The sequence below is a fragment of the Rhea americana genome, unplaced genomic scaffold, assembly GCF_003343005.1.
Source record: "Rhea americana isolate MKP2758 unplaced genomic scaffold, rheAme1 scaffold_434, whole genome shotgun sequence".
NCBI classification, from domain to species: domain Eukaryota; kingdom Metazoa; phylum Chordata; class Aves; order Rheiformes; family Rheidae; genus Rhea; species Rhea americana.
The window spans coordinates 63,429-83,494 of record NW_028186573.1 but is presented as its reverse complement, the minus strand read 5'-3'; the positions used below and the strand labels follow the sequence as shown (position 1 = coordinate 83,494).

General features: G+C 38.0%; 1 long non-coding RNA gene across 1 annotated transcript in view; it reads right to left on the bottom strand.

Annotated features, from left to right (window-relative positions):
• LOC146589775 (uncharacterized) overlaps nt 1-20,066 on the bottom strand; it is an 88,252-nt gene that overhangs the window by 42,979 nt on the left and 25,207 nt on the right. Inside the window, exons 5-6 of the long non-coding RNA XR_014897113.1 lie at nt 18,749-18,813; nt 9,619-9,724 (exon numbers count right to left, since the gene is read on the bottom strand). This is a non-coding gene — a long non-coding RNA (uncharacterized LOC146589775). The remainder of the gene's footprint in view (nt 1-9,618; nt 9,725-18,748; nt 18,814-20,066) is intronic.

The following is a 20,066-nucleotide window of genomic DNA, read 5'->3' as shown; positions in this document are numbered from 1 at the left end:
AACATAAGAGACTTCAACATCACCTTGCAATCCACAGCAAAAAGAGACAGTGGGAGGGCAGGGAAGACTGCAAGAAAGTGAATAAAAAAATTCAGAGGGGAATTTGGAAAATGAACACATCCAATTCACTTTCAAATAGTTATTTTATCAYAAAAATTCCAACAGGAGAGTCCAAGTTTCCACCAAGAATTCTCTGTTCTTACCTCTTCAGAAGAAATTTGATTTTTTAGTGACCTGTAACCATAAACTGTAAAAAAAAGGAGAAAACCCAAAAGACTATTACTGTCCTCTCAGCTTACTTTATTAGACACATTAGTCTCCTAGTTTACTCTGAATTAACTCTCAATGTATGTCCACAAATATTTCGGGTAAAAATTCAAATTTATTTTCTTGTAGAAGTCCAAATTCTGAGTCACTGCTGTTACTAGCTTTCAATTACACAATCTTAAATCAACAGAAAATAAACAGCAGCACCATTAGCTTTTTTCACCTTTTTCTGTTACAAGAAACCATGCCATATAGCATATAGAAATTGATCCAGGAGAGGGATCAAATTCCATCATTCCAGCTGAAGAAAGTTAATAGCATTGGCTCAGATAGCACCTGTTGAAAAAACTAAAGCAGAGATGGGAGAGCAGTTTAGAAGCACAGATCAGCTACATTTTGTAATAAATCCTTCTCCAAATCTTTCCCTAGTTAAGTCTTTACATGCTGGATCCTATTTTTATGCTGTTATTTTGGAACAGACTTTAAAAAAACTAMTTTAGAACAGAAGCTGCTCTAGGTCTTAGAAATAAGAATGARGCATCAGTAAAACTAAAGCAAGTCTAGGAAGGAGCTTGCCTTCAACCAGGTCAGCGAGACCTTGTCAATGGGATTTAAAGYGGTGAACTGCTGCCAGCAGCTCCACTGCATCAGTGCTAACCTTTACATCAGCTTGTGACATTTTCACTAATTTACTATTAAATGAACAGCCGATCTGATGTTAGCAACGATTAAAGCCATTTTCCAAAGATGYGCTTTTGAGTGTGAAAGCCAATCTGCTGACCAGGACATACACGTGTTTGTATGTCTGTCTACACACATACTCCAGCTTTGTGTGTATGTGCATATGGTATATATGCAGGATTTAGACATACAGTCTATATATATATWTATATATAYACACACATACAAGTTCCCTATATGAAAAAAATCTTTATATATAAAGGGTTTATTATATAAAAAATCTTTATATATATATATGTTTCTATACAAAGAAAGCAGCAGTCTTACCAGGCTCCTGCTTAGGTGAGGATTCAATTGCAACAGAAAATAGATTTGAATTTTTACCCGAAATATTTGTTGACATACATTGAGAGTTAATTCAGAGTAAASTAGGAGACTAATGTGTCTAATAAAGTAAGTTGAGAGGAYAGTAACAGTCTTTTGGGTTTTTTCCTTTTTTTTACAGCAAATATGCAAAATACATGCAATATACTCAAACAGAACTGATCTTCAGGTAAATACATCGATTTCCACGGGGACACAGTCCTTATGCATGGCCTACAGRAGCATCTTCCTCTGCACTCACACGTGATTAATACAGTAGCCACACAGTAAGCTAGCTGACTCAGTTCAGAGCAACTTTCCCATCAGGGTAAGTCCTAAGTTTCAATGTGCTTGCTCTTCCTTACATGGGTAGTTTTACCGGGTTTTAAAAAGATAACCAGCATCTCTTAATTTTGCTAGAGCAATTTTCCCTTTTAATTTGATGAACCCACTTTCTAAGCATGACAGTTTCTATTTCCTTATCTTTGTTGCCGTGGAAACACAGGCAAAGATTAACTTTCTTAGCCAGGCCATTGATTTCCTCTCCCTTATATATTTAGGCCTTATTCTGAGCACAGCTGCAAGAGTTATGCTCCAATGAAACTGAGAGCTTGCTTTAACATCATCAGGATAGTTGATACCAAGAGGTGCTAGTATTTTGAGTCTCCCATTCCTACACGTTATCCATGTTTGAAATCCATAAAAGGCCAACATATGCATCCAAAGCTTCAGAACTGAATTTTGGGAAAGATTGCCTCAGGCAATTTACCTGCTTCATCCAGCAAGCACATTTTGCCTGTTCATACTTTACTTGTCAAGTCCTACTTTTTCACACTACCTCTTCCTTCTTGTTAATAACCTATGAACRTGCATAATTGCAAGACTTTCCTCCCCTCCTTTAATCTTGGTGTAAAGTAACTCTAGATTCATACTGATTTGTCTCCAAATTGAACACTGAATCTGACCTAGCACAAGAAACAATTTGTGGAYTACATCGACTATATTTCTGTTTGCAACGAAGAGTGAAAGACCTGGAAAAAGTCAAAAATCTAATTTCTTAAATAGCTGCAAGCATAAGCTTTTACAATGTCACTCGTTCAGTGAGCATGACCGAGCAACAACCTCAGACTCCTTCCCCAAGGCTGAGGTTCCAGCAACCACAATCTGTGTTGCCTGACTTCTGTCAATTTGCCTAAAATGGATTTGCCAGTTGTCTGTTCAGTACGGAAGGCTACAGAGACATAAACTTACCAAATGAGGTGAGCATCTACCTCAGGTCCCAATAAGCCAGTACAAACAAGATCAGAGTTTGTACCTCAGCCCTAGAATGCTCAATGCCCTTTAAGTCAATAGAGTTATCACAAATTTGCACTGAAGCCAAGTGTGTCCCAAAACTGTGTCTTTAGTTTAACAGGTAATATTTAGACTTATAATGATGAGTCACAAAATCGATTTATTAGATGTCCACTTTAAAAAGCTAAAGACTAGATCTGAAAATAAAAAAGGTATTAGGGAAATAGCTGAGATTCAGATGCCTGTAGGGCTCCAACATGCAYCAGGAACACAGAGGCAAAATGCAAATGCATTGCTATTGATTTAGGGAGAGCAGCAGACAAAAAGCATTTACATCAAGAACTGGAGGTAACCTGTGTCTGATAAGGGACACATGAGAAAACTGGGAGAAACAGGCAAACACTTCTGCAAAGCTAGCCCTAGAGTCCTGCAAAACAGATTTTAAGCACAGCAATGTAGCTCAAAAAAGCTCAAAGATTTTTTAACCTTTCAAGATAAAACAATGAGAAGMATTATTCCAAGCAAAGGCTTATCTACGCTGCCGGTTTTTAATGTAACTAGTGATAATTCTGTGGGAAATAAGTGATGCATATAYCTGTGTTCTTGCTTATTGCACTTCAGATCTTCACTTTAAGAACATTTAGGTAGAGACACTAAGATAACCAAGCCAAATGAGAAGCTGCTTAACTTGTTGCTAGGAAATACTGCACWCTAGATCTTCTCTTTTTTTAAGATGGAATCTTAAAAAACAACGCAAGACCATTAAATGGAAGGGAACAATTATCTATCTCATTTAAAAAAAWATATATATAYAATGCCTCTATTTTTGTGGCACCTGYTTAATTTGTGACCAGTGTTTAACTGTAATGGCACACAAGGCAAAAAGGCTGCACTTCTGGTAAATATGACTTTAATTGACCACACAAGTTTTCTCTTAATGGAATCTGATACTTTAATCTGTGGAATAATCTTACTACAGGATGATGTTCACACACTGAACAGACCACACTAGGTGCAAGGAGTGTGGCMTGTATGCATTTCCCAGTATAGTCACTGACAAGGCAACATCCTGTGAGCTCTGCAATGGCCAAGGAGATACAAGCAAAATACTACTGCATTTCTATTGATTTACAGACAGTAGTGGCAAACTGGCATTGACAACTAGAGCAAAATTTGCCCCATATCTGGCAAGGGACACATGGGAAAAATAAGAGAAGTAGAGTAAAAACAAGTCAATCTTAATTAGCTTTTATTGACCCTGTTGTATAAACAGAATGGATCAAAGTTAGGGTAAAGCTCTAGCCACGTGTTTTTCTCTTTCAAATTTCAAAAGTCAGTTTTGAACTCTGTCAATTTTCAGAAGTGTCTGAGGATGCACAGGTACGAGAACATTATGTCCCAGTTACATGTGCACCATAGAACAGAGCCGACTTTAGCATACTTAGAACATAGAGCAAACGCAGGAAACAGCAGAATAATAGTCCAGGCATAGGGACGAGCATCTTTTGGGAGGAAAAATTAAAAATATGTACTCAAATCTCAGGTGAAGAGTTTTCATCAATTTCCACAACACTTTCAAATGTAAAGCCTGATTTTTACCATTTGCTCCCTTATTACACAAAAACCTAAAGCCCAATATTGCTGTCAATAAAAGGCATTTCTTTGTGCTGCTGTATGGTATAAAAGCTATTTCCTTCAACAGGGACTAGCAAAAAGTTTTAAAGTAGTACTGTGTTTAAAAATGGGTATTTGAATAGGAASGGGGTAACGGTTCCAATTAAAAATGGCACAAAAGGAGATGAAAACACAGATTAACAAGTCAAGTTTTAACTAAATTCATATTAACAGACTCAAAATCACCTTTCTGAGAAACAAGCTATGACCTGTACAGAGACACCAATTTGGTTTGTGTACCATGAGAAAGTTCATTGATCAAAAAAAGCACGGCAAATTCGAAGACGCTTATCTGGCTAGGTATTGGTGAAAAGACAGGAGCAGAAGTGGTGATATTTACAACATTAAAGAGTGGTTTTAGAAGGCATTCAAAATAAAACCTTAATGTGTAAAGGCAGCAAGTGGAGCCTAGAAGTGTCACTGCCAGTACCTTTACAGACCAAAAGGAACAATTCATGATCAGCTGCAGCCAGCACGTTGATGAAACTAGGCGAGACTTCCGAAGAGTACTCTGAAAGAGTTAAAACTGTACTGCTCACTATCCCCTGCCGGTAAGGAAATCAGCAGGAACACATCAGTTGTCATACAGTTCATTTGCTCAACCTAGTTTGAAGTTTGAACTAGTTTAAAGGCAAACTAATTTGAATCACCTAATGTAAATATGGAAGAGAGTTCATTAGGCAGTTCCAGCAGGGACGGAGAAACACAGAGCCTGGGTTTTGCCCTTGCAAAGACAAATTCTTTCATCTGTGCAGAAATTAGAAACACAACAAACTTGCTGAACCTGATATATAGATTAACCTCGAACTGTGTACATAGCGTCTTCATTCGTGGAGACACACGGTCAGATGAGAGTAGCTGTGTTCTCCTTCTCTGGAGAAAGCTGCACTTTTCACCTTGCCCAGGAGTTCTTTCAGGAAGCCGAATATCCCTTTTTTTATAATAGAAAAATAATAATTGTTCTCAAGCACAGCTATGCTCACGACTTCCTCTTCATATTTCCCAAAGTTTTGTTGCATTTCTACAACAGCCATTCTGCTTCTGCCCTCTGGGCAAAAACATATCTCTAAGTCCACTTCACCAGTCCATACAGCCATGAAGAGTACCATGGACCGAGCAGAACTGATTTACACAACCGATATCACACAAGATGTGCAGCATAGGCTCCTTCTCAAAAGTGGGACACATACAATTCGCTAGCTGCTTTCAGAATAAATAGTCAGTGAGTGTTACAGCACCGACTACATTTCACCTCAAGCATAGAGCTTAAGGTATGATTTGTCAAATGAACAACAGCCACTTGTCATGAAAAAAGAGCAAGTGAGAAAGCCTTTCTGTTGCATATAGCAAAGGGCATCAGTGCTCTTTTTTCAAATTTACAAGGGATACTACTGATGATTTAAAGTAGGGTTTTAAAGCAAACATTCAGGGACAGGCTTTAGCAATACGACTATGGAAAATAACGCATTAGACTTCTCTAGCCACATTGCACTAATCTTAGAAAGAAAAAAAAGCTATGAAAACATTCTCTGCTCCTTGGCCATTGGCAAAGGGAAAATATTATTTTATTGCTGAGAAATGAAGTTTCCAGTGTGCTTCAATTCATCTTTTTATTCCTTTTTTTTTTCTTATGACAGGAAGAACTGTTTATCTCTTCTCATGTTCTAAGGTGTGTTAAATGTGCCAACTTGCCTTTCTTTGCAATTAGTGCATCTGCAGCCACTGACAGAATTTTGCCTTAAACAAAAGCTAGCAAATTCTGTTTCCTTAGCTGTCTTACTGAGATGGTTTATGCTTAAAGTCAGCCATTGAAGGCGCTAATATTGTCAAGAACTCAAGAAATTACATTTGATTTCCAAATAACCATCAYTATTGAATCACATATACATAGTAAAGAGTTCTAGAGCCTGATTCTGATACCACACTTCATCCTTTCAATAGCTCTTCAATTCTATTGACTGCAGGAGAACTATAAATGACTTGTATAAAACACAAGATCAGAATCAGGAATTTAAGTCAACTTCATAGTCAGTTGTCAGAATGTCGCTCGTGTATGTAATAAGTAGGCAATGTTTTGGCTCTTCAGATGTTTTTCATACACATTAGGTAACACTTGCAATACTCCTATAASGACTAAGGAGCATTTCAGATGCAGAAAAGAAACATAGCAGTCTGAATGAAAATTTATCTACACCAAAGTGCACTGGATAAACCTTAGTTCAGCCTCAAACTCTACTGAAACTATCTTAACTATGACCTCAACTGACAATTTCATACAGCAAGTTTAGGCCAGCAGTAGACTCACAAGTTTCTCGTTTTTCGTCCTATGCTCAGGTCACTAAATCACTACATTGTGCCACTGGAAAACTGGTGTTGATTCTTGTGCAGAAAGAAAGACAACTCCACAAAGGAAAAATGGGAAGGGAGATGAGGATATCTCGTATTTGAAATCTGTGACCATTTAATACTGGAAGATACAGCTCTTCCAAATAAAGGCAGTTGAAACTGGAAAGACTCTAATACAGTTGTGAAATTATGAAAGCTTCCTGCCTGCAGTGTTCAACAACTTGCCAAACAACTTCTTGTCAGACTGAAATCAGCTAATTCCTCATCTATGAGGACAGGACCAAGCTCTGCATGCAAGTGCAAAACAGACAACACAACAAGCAGTCTAAGATTGTCTTCTTGCTATATCTCCCTTTTATTCTCCTTTCTCAAAAAAAGCAGCTGTAGGGTAAAAGGCCATCACCTGGCCCACCAGCATGAGACTAAGGTTCCTCCATCTGTGCTGCTGCACCTTACTGGCCACACCATCTGCACAGATTTGAAAGATCTCATTTGAACAACTAATAGAAGCATCAGAATAGAAGAGCTTTGTGGTACTTAGATTCTTATAGCATTTTCCTTCTTCTGTTTGCATTTCGGAGGAGGCTGTCTTAAGATTTATGCCCATATTTTCACATTCAGTGCAGCAAGACATCAAATTTGTGTGTGCATAAGTCTTTGCATTATTATAGCCTGACAGAAAGTAACATTTATTGCCACAGGTTTCTATTCTATCTGTATGTCTGCTATAGAACTAGTCATGCTTACTAAAGAGTTCATTTAAAAGCATATCATTTTCCATTAAATTCTTTAACTKCTTTGCTTATCACAAAAGTTTCAATTGTTTCATCCATATTAAATTTTTTCACAATCATATTTTAATAGAGGTTGACAGACTGAAGATTTCAAAGATTTTCTAAGCATTAGATTATTTACATCCTTAAGAACACTGTGCTCCAGACAGTGAAATTAATTTGTGCTGGCTTGCCCTAATTTTTTTTACAGCTTCAAGAGATTTTGCTACTGGGTTTAACAGAAAAAATGCCAAAGAACAAAGTATCACAAGATTTGTAGAACAATCCTTAAATCTCATATACAATAAAATTTCAGGGGATTAGATTGTTTGAAATAAAAGAATTTACACAAAGAATAAAGTAAAAAAAAAAAACTGCCGAAAAGTAGTGATGTTCTTACCAGACCGAAAATCTAGATAGATAACTTTTTTCTCTATAAAAATGTCTTCGCAAACTGTTATTTGACCACTTTTGTCAGTTACAGATAGGGCTGGGAGGAATCTAAGAAGGGATGCTTACACTCAAAACAGGACCAACTTCACTTAGCATTTGATATGGAAAATATATAGCAGTATGCTATAATGTCAAGTAAATTTTATAGTTATCCCTGTCTCACTCGGGATCCTAGTTATCCCTGTCTCACTCTCCCACAACAGCTCTTTTAAGGCAAGATCTTTGTTTCAAGACCTTTAGTGAAGGGAAGATAGAAATTTATTGCAGACTCATTTTTTTCTTGACATTGTGTTAATCCTTTTAGGATTAACATGGACACGGAGAACAGATTAGTCTTTTTGCCTTTACAGCAGCCTTTCAGTCCCTGAATTCTTTTTTGGTGTCTTCTTCCTTAAGTTAGACAATCCTCATCCTTCCAGATTGCCTCATACATCTTATTTTCTAGACCCCAATAACCCTCATCACTCTCTTCTGGGCCATTTGCAATTGAAAGAAAAGGAAGTTATGAYCACTCCTGTAGTGGCACAATGACAGAAAAGGAACACTAACATTGTGTTTCAGTATCTGATTTTTATAATCAATCATAACCGTATGAGCACATTTCCAATAACTGGAAGGTATTCCATTAGTTTTCCATTATGAAGCAGATGTAATTGCAGATGCATATCTGTTTCACATATTCTGTGCTATACAAGTATGATTATGATGACTGCAAACTGTCACAAGAAACTTAATACATTTCAGGCCAAGTGTCAACGAAAAATATTACGGTGTCTAAAGGCACACATTTTTTAGCCTATTAATAGTAACAAAATTCAGTATGAATATACCAGTATGATCTTGTAAATAGCTGTTAAGAAAAATTATTCATTAGTTTTCAGTTCTGGATTACAAAAAGAACCCTAAGTCATGCTTTGTCCATTTTCCCATAGTTGTTCAAAATGTCAGGATGAAGATTTCCATAAAATCATCAACTCAATGCTTGGCAGCAGTCAAAAAGGATAGCCATATCCCAGGAGTTAAGAAAGCAATAGGGCATGAAACAAAATACAATTACATCATTACATGCATCCATGGTTCTTCCACACTATGTACTCAGTGAAGCTTTAGTCAATAATAAAACATTAAAAATGGAAAAGATTCAGAAAAGGGGGAAAAGGATGACCAAAAGTATGAAATAACTTCCATCTGAGGAATACTTGAGTAGAAACTCTACAGCACAGAAAAGACAACTTAAARGAGGTATGTTAGAGTCTACAGACTCTTAAATATCCCCAGAAGAGATGGATAGGAACCAACTATTCATCTCATGCAYTAGTTTTTGCATTGGAAAAGAAAGTGAAGTTAGCAGGAGTGAGCTTCAGAGTAAACCACAGTTGTTGGTTCTTTGGCAAGCATTTGTCCAGTTGCTTTTCAAGCTCATGTAAGCTTTCTGTATCTACAGCGTCCTATGGGGAAGAGCTGCACAGCTCTGTCATACACTGTGTAAACATCTCCTTCTGTGTTCACATAAAGCTCCACAACCAAGAATCTCAAATGGAAGTCATTCTATACATTTTTTGCCCTTTCATGAACCCTTTCCATTTTTAATAAGCAGAAAGCCTTCATGATATCACAAAGCAACTGGACAAGTGGACTGGGGGTTACAAAACCGACCAACTCCACCAGCCTCAGGAATTCCCTAGTTTGAAAACAGCTGGAGGTTGGGAAAGTACATGGGGGTGGAAAGGAAGAAGGGAGGGGGGGGAAAGGTGTTATACACACCTACCCTATTCTTACTTCTTTCTGGGCATCCACTTCTGGCCAATGTTGGAGACAAAGTACGAGTCTAAGTGAATCCTTGGTCTGAACCAGTATGTCCATTCTTACGATGGCTAAAAACATAACAAAATTTTAAAAGTTTTAATGAACTTTTCCCCGGCTATAGAATAATTATATGCTATTTACTTTTGTCTTGTGTTGATGTATTTGGAGCACTACATATTAGTAATTATTGGCTGATGAAAAATTATTGATAGCAATGTTAATATTACTGTTCAGTTTATGATTTTTTCAAGATGCTTTTTTAAGATGCCTTTTCATGACTCAGTTTTCCAGGATATTTTTTTCCTCTGGGACTCCTGCAAGTTTGCCCTGGTGAATCATTCCTATTATTTATTCTACATGCTAAAGGCACAACCGTTTTGTGAGAATAACTTACCAGACTGATGGATTTTCATCAAGATCGAAACAACAAAGGATCAACAGCTTCAGCCTTTCATACAATTTTAATAATATTGGACAAGCTATCCATAAACTGATCTAAAATACCCAAACCAAGTTACTCCATATTTTGAGATATGTCCAGTATTCTAACATATAGAAGTTGTTAAGAGATTTCTTATTACCTATCTTGGATTAGACAGAGGTTATTCTCAGAAACATACGACTGTGCTGTAAAAAAGCTGATAAACACACACAGTTCCTTCCTGTTTGATATTGCCAAGGATGTGAAAGAGCACTTCACGTTCAGTATCAGCAATCAGACCTGACACTGGCAAACAGACTTTCATCCTTCCTGGTATTTTGATTCCTTTGATCCTCTTATTTCTCATTGAGATCCAAAATTCATGACTTACCTTTATCTTGGGCTACTCCACTGAGCAAAGACAATCTTTTAAATAATCCAAGCAAATTTGGAGCAGGAATGAAACTTTTAGTTTAGACATATTCTAAATATATTTCTTCAAACCTAGCAGTATTCAGAGGCCAAGGTCTGGCTCAAGAACAACACTACTATCTGTCTACTATTTTTAAGTAAAGTCTCTTCCATCCACTATAGTCCTATATGGTAGTAACACAGGCTATAAGCATGTTTACTTTTATTGCCTCTAGCCTTGCACAAAACAGGTTCATTGCAACTACAAGACAAGTCTTATAGACCATAGGACTCTCCCGTTCCCAGTGTGGAAATTCTCAGGGTGAAAATGCCCAGAGTACAAATCTGAAGAGAGATGTGGACGAAAGCTTCAGTGTTTYTCTATCTGAAAATAAAACACTTTTTTTCCGTGTTTGCAAAGCCATTTGCTACATTTGCTTATATGCCAATTCACTACATTCACAAATTCCTTCACACGGCAGTATTTGGGGAGCAGCAGGATGAAAAATTCCTCATAGACAAACAAGATCTCTATAATCAGGAAGTGGAACAACAACATGAGCTGCATAAATATTTTTTATCTCTCAAGACGATGATAAACAAGAGAATTTCCAGGTTTAAAAAGGGAACCAACAGATCAGAATGGAAGAAAAATATATTTACTGAATGCACTTTGGAAACTTCCTGAGAGACCGCATGCAGAGCTACTACCAATAATTTGCAGTAAGCCAGTTACTGGTATATACAGCTCAAGGATAGCAGCATGCATGCAGTAGAACAGCATCTGTAAATTAAATTCTTACAAGGTTTCATCAGATTGCTCCATTGACAAGGAGACTAAACCAAGTGGAACAAGCTTACACCCATTGCAGGCAAGACTCTTCATATAAACATCAGTGAAGTGACATCACAGATGGGAGAGTCATTATAAAATCCAATTTACGTTGTCTGATCTTCCCCAGAGACAAACACACTTAATTCCAGGACAGGTAACCTCAAAGCGGTTTATGAGGCTAATCACCTTGTCTTTGCAGGACAGCCGGCCTCTACTAGCTCCAAGATTTGTGATCCTACTTCTATCTTTATATTTGGGTCACTTGTGTTTTGTCTTTGTGATTACATGCACTTCATTTATGCTCTTTCATGAAACAGTAAAGTGTGCACGGAGACCAGCAGCACCTCTCTCAAATGAATAAATGAATTAGGAAAGAGCTGGCAAGAACAGCAACGAGGAAAGAGATTTACCTGTAAAGATCATTTGAAAATGCCTCTAATAATGAAGCAATAGAATAACATAGTTTGGCAGTAAAAAATACATTAGCAAAAAAATAAATTGTATGGTATAATGATCATTTTTCATTGAATGTATGGTTTTAGCCTTTTTTATACAAAAGTTGTGCATTAAAAAAAAATTAATAAATTTAAAAGTATAATATTCAATTTTTCCTGAGATGGAAATACAACATTTAGCCACAATAATTAGTTGAATTATTGTGATTGAGACTGTCCCTTGCTGCGGTTAGATGCCTAGGAGACACACCAGTTCCCAAAAAGTCTGTGGAGAGGTTTATTTTTCCCTTGACTACTCAGACAGTATTTCCTTTTAGTCCTGTCACACTGCTCTTTCCACCAGATGGTTTGCCAGTCTCTATTCTGGCTAAGAAGGATTTAACCAGCTTGAATTAATCCTTACAGTTGTCATCGGCTAAGTGTTAATGCTCTGACACTGATCTAGTCCCTTGGATTCTTTTTTTTTTTTTTTTTTTTTCTCTTCTCCCTCCCTGCTCTGGTTTTTGGAGGAGGAGGGAGGAGAAAGTTTGCAAGGGTGAGCTGGTAGAGAACAACGTAATACTGTGCTTCATGTCAGCGGCAAGGGTACGGGCACCTATTAGCCACTGACTGAATAATGCTAGCCAAGAACATTTATGTGGTAAATCTAAATGACTGCGAAAGAACTTTTCTTATCACTCAGTTTAAGTACCATATGTGCAGCAGAAGCCAATACATGTGTAAAATTTTGCACATTTAGTATGTCACTGTGCCCACAGGCTGTTTTCTTTCTTTCAGTGTCCCAGACTTCATTTTCCTTTAATGTGTTTCCTTTGCAACATTCTAAATTAGAGTCTCCTCTGGGACAGCTTTACCTCTCTCCTTTGAATTTATCACTCTCATTGTATTACTGAGATTATAAACCCAATACACCTGCACGCCCTCTGTGTGCATGAACAGCAGCTCTTGGAAAGTGGGTCATTAGCACATCACTAATCTCTGGGAACTAATTATAAAGCACATGCCCAACTTACACTGACCTTTTTACACTTGCGATTTCAAATTCAAGTAAACATCTGACAGACTCTCACTTTACACTTCCCGCTGTCCCTCAGAGGGACACTGCCTGGCAGGATGGCAGGATTTCTAGGTGTTTCCAGTAAATATGTGCATCATCTAGCAGGTATTTAACATCATATAGGAGATGAGGGCCTTTCTCAGTTATGCATTAATAGAACCTAATATTCAAGAAAAAGAAAAAAAAAAGTAAATCAGAAGAAGTCGCACTGCTCCTGATGGAGCTCCCCTACGGAAAACCTTGCCTCCAGGAAACGTTTTCGCTCCTTTTGCAGAGCGCAATGTTTCTGTTACAGAGAGCAACCTGGGAAGCATCTACAGAGAGGCAAGATGATTTTACAGGGGCAATATCCCTGCTGTCTTTGCAAGAGGGCTACACAACTGAGAAATGATTTGGACTATTATGTTTATACTGGAAGCCATTTTCTGCAGTAGTGATATTAAACGGAGCAGTGTCAGAGCTGTTTGTTTGTGACAATACTTTTCCAGCAAAAATGGGCAGTATACTGCCAATGCTCTGAACCATTAAGGCATTTTTGTTTGTTTGTTTTGTTTTTGGGGGTATTTTTTTAAACAAGCTTTTGACTGATAGGCTTATAAATCTTCTCTACAAAAACTGTCCCAATAGCAACGAGACAACCACAGACCTGCCAGCTTTAGCTAAGTAAATATGAAGTAACTCAGCAGAATTTAGATGGAGATCTCACACCCATTACATCTAACAACCGCTCACAAGTATGAAATTAACTACAAGAATTTGCAGGATGAAGTTCAAACAAGCATTTCCAGACCCTCAGTGGGCAAGTTCAGAAATGATCTTCACTGCATTTTCTCTTTCCTAGAGAAAAAGCATAAGCTCTCTTCCATTATGGCTAAAATCCTGAAAGATTCATTCAGATTTCCAATTTTATCTTTGCTACCATTTTTTGATGCATGTACTTTTTACATTAGCATTTCAGGGAACATAATCGAAGTGTTTTTACAACAGGAGAAATGTACTTATTCTCCTTTCCTCCAATGMTTTCAAGAATAAGCTAAGGAATTTTTGCTCAAGCTTTGCAGAAATATTCATCTTCTAGCAGAGATAGGTCTGCAGGACAGCTGCCCAAAAAATGAAGTGCATGAAAATATGTTGTTATAATGGAAACTCTAGCAAGTATGCAGCAGGTATGACCAGCCTGCAGTATTAGAGTTTGGCTTATGTTTATATACTTATATGTTTATATACACACAGATTTATATATACAAAAATACACATATATATAGTTTCTAAAGGCCTCTCCTATCATTCCCACATGCTATACATGGTGTATACTTCCTATTCTTTTTTAAGAGAGCTAGATCATTTTTATTCCTCACTAAAGAGTCTGACATTYGGCCTCTCTTTTCTTTCACAAAGGGGAAAACCAGACAAAATCTTTCAATCAAGATGCGCAAAGTATAACCCTTGAATTTATATAGCACATTTTCAGGCATACTCTTGAAAACAGTGACACTAGAAGATAAAAAGAAAATAAAAATATAAAGAGAAAAAGATTTAGTATGCTACAACAGTTTCTAAGATCCATTTTTGCAGCACCCAAAAGCATGTTGTGCACTTTCAGTTCAGACAACTTTTTTCTCCTGCTGCTCTACTCCAAATAATTGTTTAGGATATGAAGATCCCCACTGAACTGGTTTGAATTGAGACCAATTTTGGCAGGCTTTGGAGCCGGCAGAAGCTGTTAAGACCGAAAGCCACCATTTCTGGAATCTTTTTTTCTCAATCACATAGGAGAAGGTTTCATCAAAGTCAGGAATCGCCTCTCCCCTCGCAGCTCTTGCAAGCAGAAACACACCCAGTATTTTCTAAGGGCCTGATTCAGCAAAGCGCTCTCATATGTCTAATTTCCAATGCCTAAGTAGTCATGGCTAAAGCAACAGGATTATTCACACAGTTACAGGTATAGTGTCAGAGTGAGTATTAAAGGCAGATTTGCATTCGGCTTCCCCACACACAAGTTCATGACTCACAGACACCGCCCTTCCTCTCCTTTTGCCTCTCCCTCCTCCCTAAAAACTGAGAGTTACACTGAAAAATTAAAAAGCTGAACCAGGGTTTTTCTTGGCCCTCCAGGCCTCTAAGGCAAATGCTGCTCTCGGTTCTCTCCCGCCACCGATGCTGTTGCAGTGACGTTTCTGCACCCCGGCCRCTTTGGCTACGTTATATAAGCAACAAGGCAGCTACTCAAGGGATTCTCACATCAGATAAGTTTAAAAACACAGCCGTTTAGCGCCGGCTAAAGTGCAGATTTGTGGTAGGAGGTGGGTGGAGGATGCAGCAGGATGCTTGAGCTTCCCTGCTAATCTCCCTGTCTGGAACTGGATGGATTCCCAGCATTACCAGTGTCTACAACAGCCCACCCCCGGCTAACTTGCTCAGCATTAACACTAGGGACAGTGCTATCTAACCTTTGATWAAAAACATTTTCAAATCCTCATATTTGATCAATAGATACGATTAGTTACCTACGACCTCGAGTTTAAGGTGGTAATACGGAAAAATCATCCATACTGTGAATCACTATCGTTATTCTATTCGTGTGAATATGTTTATACAGATATTCTCTGTACCTCTGTGCCACTGATTCCCCCAGTGGCTGCTAAGTACTCTCAGCCTATATATAAAAATTGGACAGGAGACCAGRGCATTGCAATAGCTACAAGAATTCATGCTCTATCAAAATTATGCCATTCAATTCTGCAGAAAGCCTGGGCCGAACAGCTTGACCCTTGGTGGCAATATTTGTATCTGAAAAAATAGTCTTTATGTAGTGACTGACGTATGGTAATCTAACATTTATGATTTATCAGAAGCAATGATGGAAATAGTATTCCACTGCAGCTAGCATTTAGGAAGGAGGATTACTCTTTTATGGTAATGCCCTCTCTCCTCAGACTGAATTTCTAGCACTTTTTTTTTCTCTGCTGTGCTCCAGAGGTTGAACAGATTTACTTTGATTATGTACAGTACATTTACTTGCAAATGTTTTCAGAGTTGTTATACATGATTCTCATCCCCTAAAGACTGTTAATTAAAAAAAATCTACTCATTAACTTTGCGGAGTTTTTTTGCATGATGTCACGATTACCACCGCTATTACTCAGGATAACATCTTGTGTAAATCTGTGTCCCACRGCTAATAAGATAGTGACTTCTTGTCAAGAAAGAGGGCCAAGTTAAATATTTTAGTCACATTCTTCACTCAGTTTAAGCCCTGACTTGTACACCTGCTCATATTAAATACCAGTATGGTTATGCTCTTTTATTTAAACTAAATGCAGATGTACTATATTTTAAACATGCAGATCTGGTTGGAACATGCAATAACTGAGACTTTTGACCTGTAAAAATCACTACACTTTCCAACACTATGGTTTAATGTTTGCATTTACGAATATTTTCCCTTCAGTTCCCTAGTTAAAATGGTTCAAARTAGGGAAGGATTTCACCCGTGCTAGTTGGTGCACATTGCCCTACGTACGACATTGTCTCCTGTGGCAAGAGGCAAGAAAGGGGACCAAAGAGCACACGCAGGGCTGCGTAGAAAGGAAAAGAGCTCACACGAGGAAGAGGATATCCCCTTGCGCTGCAGTCTCTGACAGAAAGCAGAGAGAGACGTCACAGGGCGGTCTGGTTCCCCACAGGAGGACAAAGACAAGGCGCAAGGAAGCACTGAATGTCTTTCTGCACTGAGAAGCAAGAGAGTCACAGACAACAGCCTGTTCCACTCAACTGTCCTTCTTAGGAGCAAGATCTGGAGAACATGAGAACCAGCAGACGTCTCCTCTGCTAAAACTACCAACTGGGTCGTTATATACTGATTTAAGAGAAACCAGCACAGAGCAAAACGGAAACTCTGCACTGCGTTGGGGTGTAACTTACCCTCTACGTGAAAAATCCTTATGCCTGCACTAGCAGAAAGAGCTCCTGGGCACAACTCCACAGCACACCACACTCTTCTGTTCCAAAAAAAACCCAGTGGATTCAACATCTTCTGAAATTTAGACACAGCTTTCCTAGACATCTGTCCTTTCTCTCCCCTCAAGTGGCCTGAATTAGTCACACAGCTATGGTATCTGTTCAGGTGAGGCTTTTTTTCACCTGGAAAGGTAAGGCCAACCATGTGCCCAAAGACTAGAGTTACCCAGAGCCCATTACAGAGATCTTTGGCCAAAAAAATCATAAGCAAATTAAAATGTATAGTTATTATAGATCTAGCTACAGGTATTAACAGGAAATTGCAAATTTCTTCTGGTGAAATGTATTGCAACTTAACCTTGCCAGGGACCCTGTCAACTTACCAGTCTTTTATACATATGGTTTTCTTACAGGAATTTAGAGCTCTGCTTTCAAAGGAAATAGCTCTAGGCTGCATCACATGTTATACCTCCATATGGTGATAGTTATAAAACCCTTTTCTTAGACATAGCCAGGAAAACTCAAGAGTTGTTGTCAAGGCTGACATAACAGTCTGCTTTATCTCCTTAGTGGATGAACARACTKAAATAGCCTCTTTCTCACAGAATGCTAATATAGTTCTGTTTCTGTATATAAGCCACGATTTATTGAAAATCTACTGATAAAACCAGTACCATCAGCTTCTGTAGACTACTTCGTGATTCTTTTTCCCTCTTAGAAAATCAGAATATACTTAGGGACACTTCTCATTTTAAATCTTTTTAAAAGTTGCTTTAGGAAAACAGTTTTTTTTCAATGCACTGCAACACTTTCTAACAGGCATCTTAGAAAACAGACATGAATGTAACAATGCTAATTTCATATTTTTGAGCTGAATCTGTTTAGCTCGAGAAGGGAAGCTAATGAAGCTAATATACAAGCATTAATTTAGCAAATATCTATTTCCTATTATCTCACCCAAATCARTTGCCAGCTTTGTTGACAGTGACAATTTCTAATTCTGCCTGGCTGGAATTTAAACTGGTGACCAACTTTCCAAAGACTGTATACGCTGACAGTCACATGAGCTATGCAGTCTCCCACGGACTTTCCTCTCCTCTGTAGCTTTGCCTAAAGCATTACAAAATCTTGCTTTTAGACACATATTCTGCATGCTGTTCATAGCTGACAGTATGCTAGTGCCCCCCTCCTTGCCTAGTCTTAGTTCTCCAGACAAATCTTTATGTAGCTGAGTAAGTGTTTAGCAAGCTGAAGAAAAAAGAAAATAGTTATTGTAAGACTGCAGTTGTATTTCTTCCAATTTAAGATCCTGGCAGGTTCCAACTGCTTCCTCACTGTGTACACGCAGTTTCAAGATCTGATGTGATTCTAGCAACGATAGACCACACCTGCCCGTGGAAAGTTTCTAAGGTGTGGTAACAATTACCCTGTCCTCTGCCTCCAGGGATGGGCAAACAGGTAGAGTGCAGCTGCATCTCTATGCACTATTACATAATGTAGCCAGTGCGAGCTCCAATTATCTAGTAATGCAATATTTTTTGTTTTCTTAAGGTTCTTCTGAGTAAGGTCTTTTTTTTTTTTTTTTTTTTTTTTTTTTTTTTTTTTTTTTTTTTTTTGAGCATGTTACATCAACGTAGGCTTTAAATGTGAAAAATCTTTCAACACTATTCAGCAACCACTTTCTAGTTCTCAGTAATTCTGCAACTGGTAAATGTTGGCCTACGTACGACAGAGCTAGATCAGAAAAAAGGCACAAGCAGCACTGGATAAAGCCAATGGGGGGTTCTAGCGTCTTGTTTTTTACCTTGACAACTTGTTTATGGTGYTCCTTTCTTTCTGAATTTGCAACGTGTATTTTGGTTTTAGAGGTTTTTTTTTAATGACTTAGTTTTCTCTAAAAGCTGATGATGATATAAYAGTATCATATTGGTAGGCGGTCTTGCTGACACTCACCTCTACGTCACCTCTACGCAGTCTGCACAGCAAAGCCTTTGCTAGCCAGAGATTTGAGGCAGGCCCTGAAATGAAGGAGGAGGTGAAGTGAACATTTCACGGTCAAACCTGGTATAGCTGCCCTTGGGTTCTCCTTTACTTATGCACTGACTACCTAGAAAGCACTAATTTTATTGCTGTTCAGCCCTGATATTTTGCTTGTAACATTATTGTCTCTTGCTCACCTCCTTTTATAAAGTCAAAGCCACCTAWAAAATGCCTTATTAAAGAATGTGCTGCAAAAGTACAAAATAGTTCTTCACAAAATTGGTAGATATGTTCAGAAAGTGATTTTTCCAACTTTAATGACAGGCATTTATTTGGTCTGTTCAACAACTGCTATCATAGTGACATTGTCACTACGGAAGGGCAGTTTAAAAAAAAGGTCACAGAAACTGAAGCTGAGCCAACCAGAAAAGTGCAAGATGTTCCCTTCCCGGAAAACACTGAGTACACTAAAKATGAAGAACCAGGTCTTGCAGCACGCTGTGTATTTTTCGCTATTATTTGGGACTGCATTGTCTGCATGTTGGAGATGGCAAGAGAAAGCCAGTCAGTTCCAAAATCTCTTTTCATTGCTCCTGAATAGTCTTGCTTATCCATATKTCCAAGTCCTTCATTATTCAGGCAGATACTCCTACTACCTTCACCTCTTTGCTTTATCTATGAAGGCATGTTTGACTACATTTCCCCCTTACTATGCAAGCAGGTGTTATGATTCTGCTTTGTTTTCTTAGATAACCTCCTACAATAGCCCCATTCTTCTTCAGCACACAGTCTCCACTGCAACCTTGATGTAAAAAGCTGGTTAAAGGGCCAYGGAGAAAGAAAGAATAGTCTTCAAATTTCTTCAGTCCTTGGCCTTTTTACTGAAAYTTGGTAACAGAAACACTTGTCCCTATGTAACTGAACAGAAATCACATTTCAGCTTGGCCAAATCAAATGGTGAAAATTTGTAATAACAAAATGACAACCTTGATGTGAACTGGCAACTTCATAGRTAAAAGCAGTAATATCTACCAACGACTTGTTAGCACTGGGCATTACATTAACTATTGAACAGCACTATATCACTGACTCTTGCACATTTCTGCCTATAGTAATCTCAGCTAGTAAGTACTTGTACTGATTGATGATTTCAGTAACCAAATACTGTTTTGCAAGTCAATGTGACAAAAATCTTCCATGATATGATATGAGAACTTCCAAAACAGCTATAAAAATACACCTTTTTAGATGAAAAGTGCTACCTTACCTCATGAAAAAAAAGAATTACTTA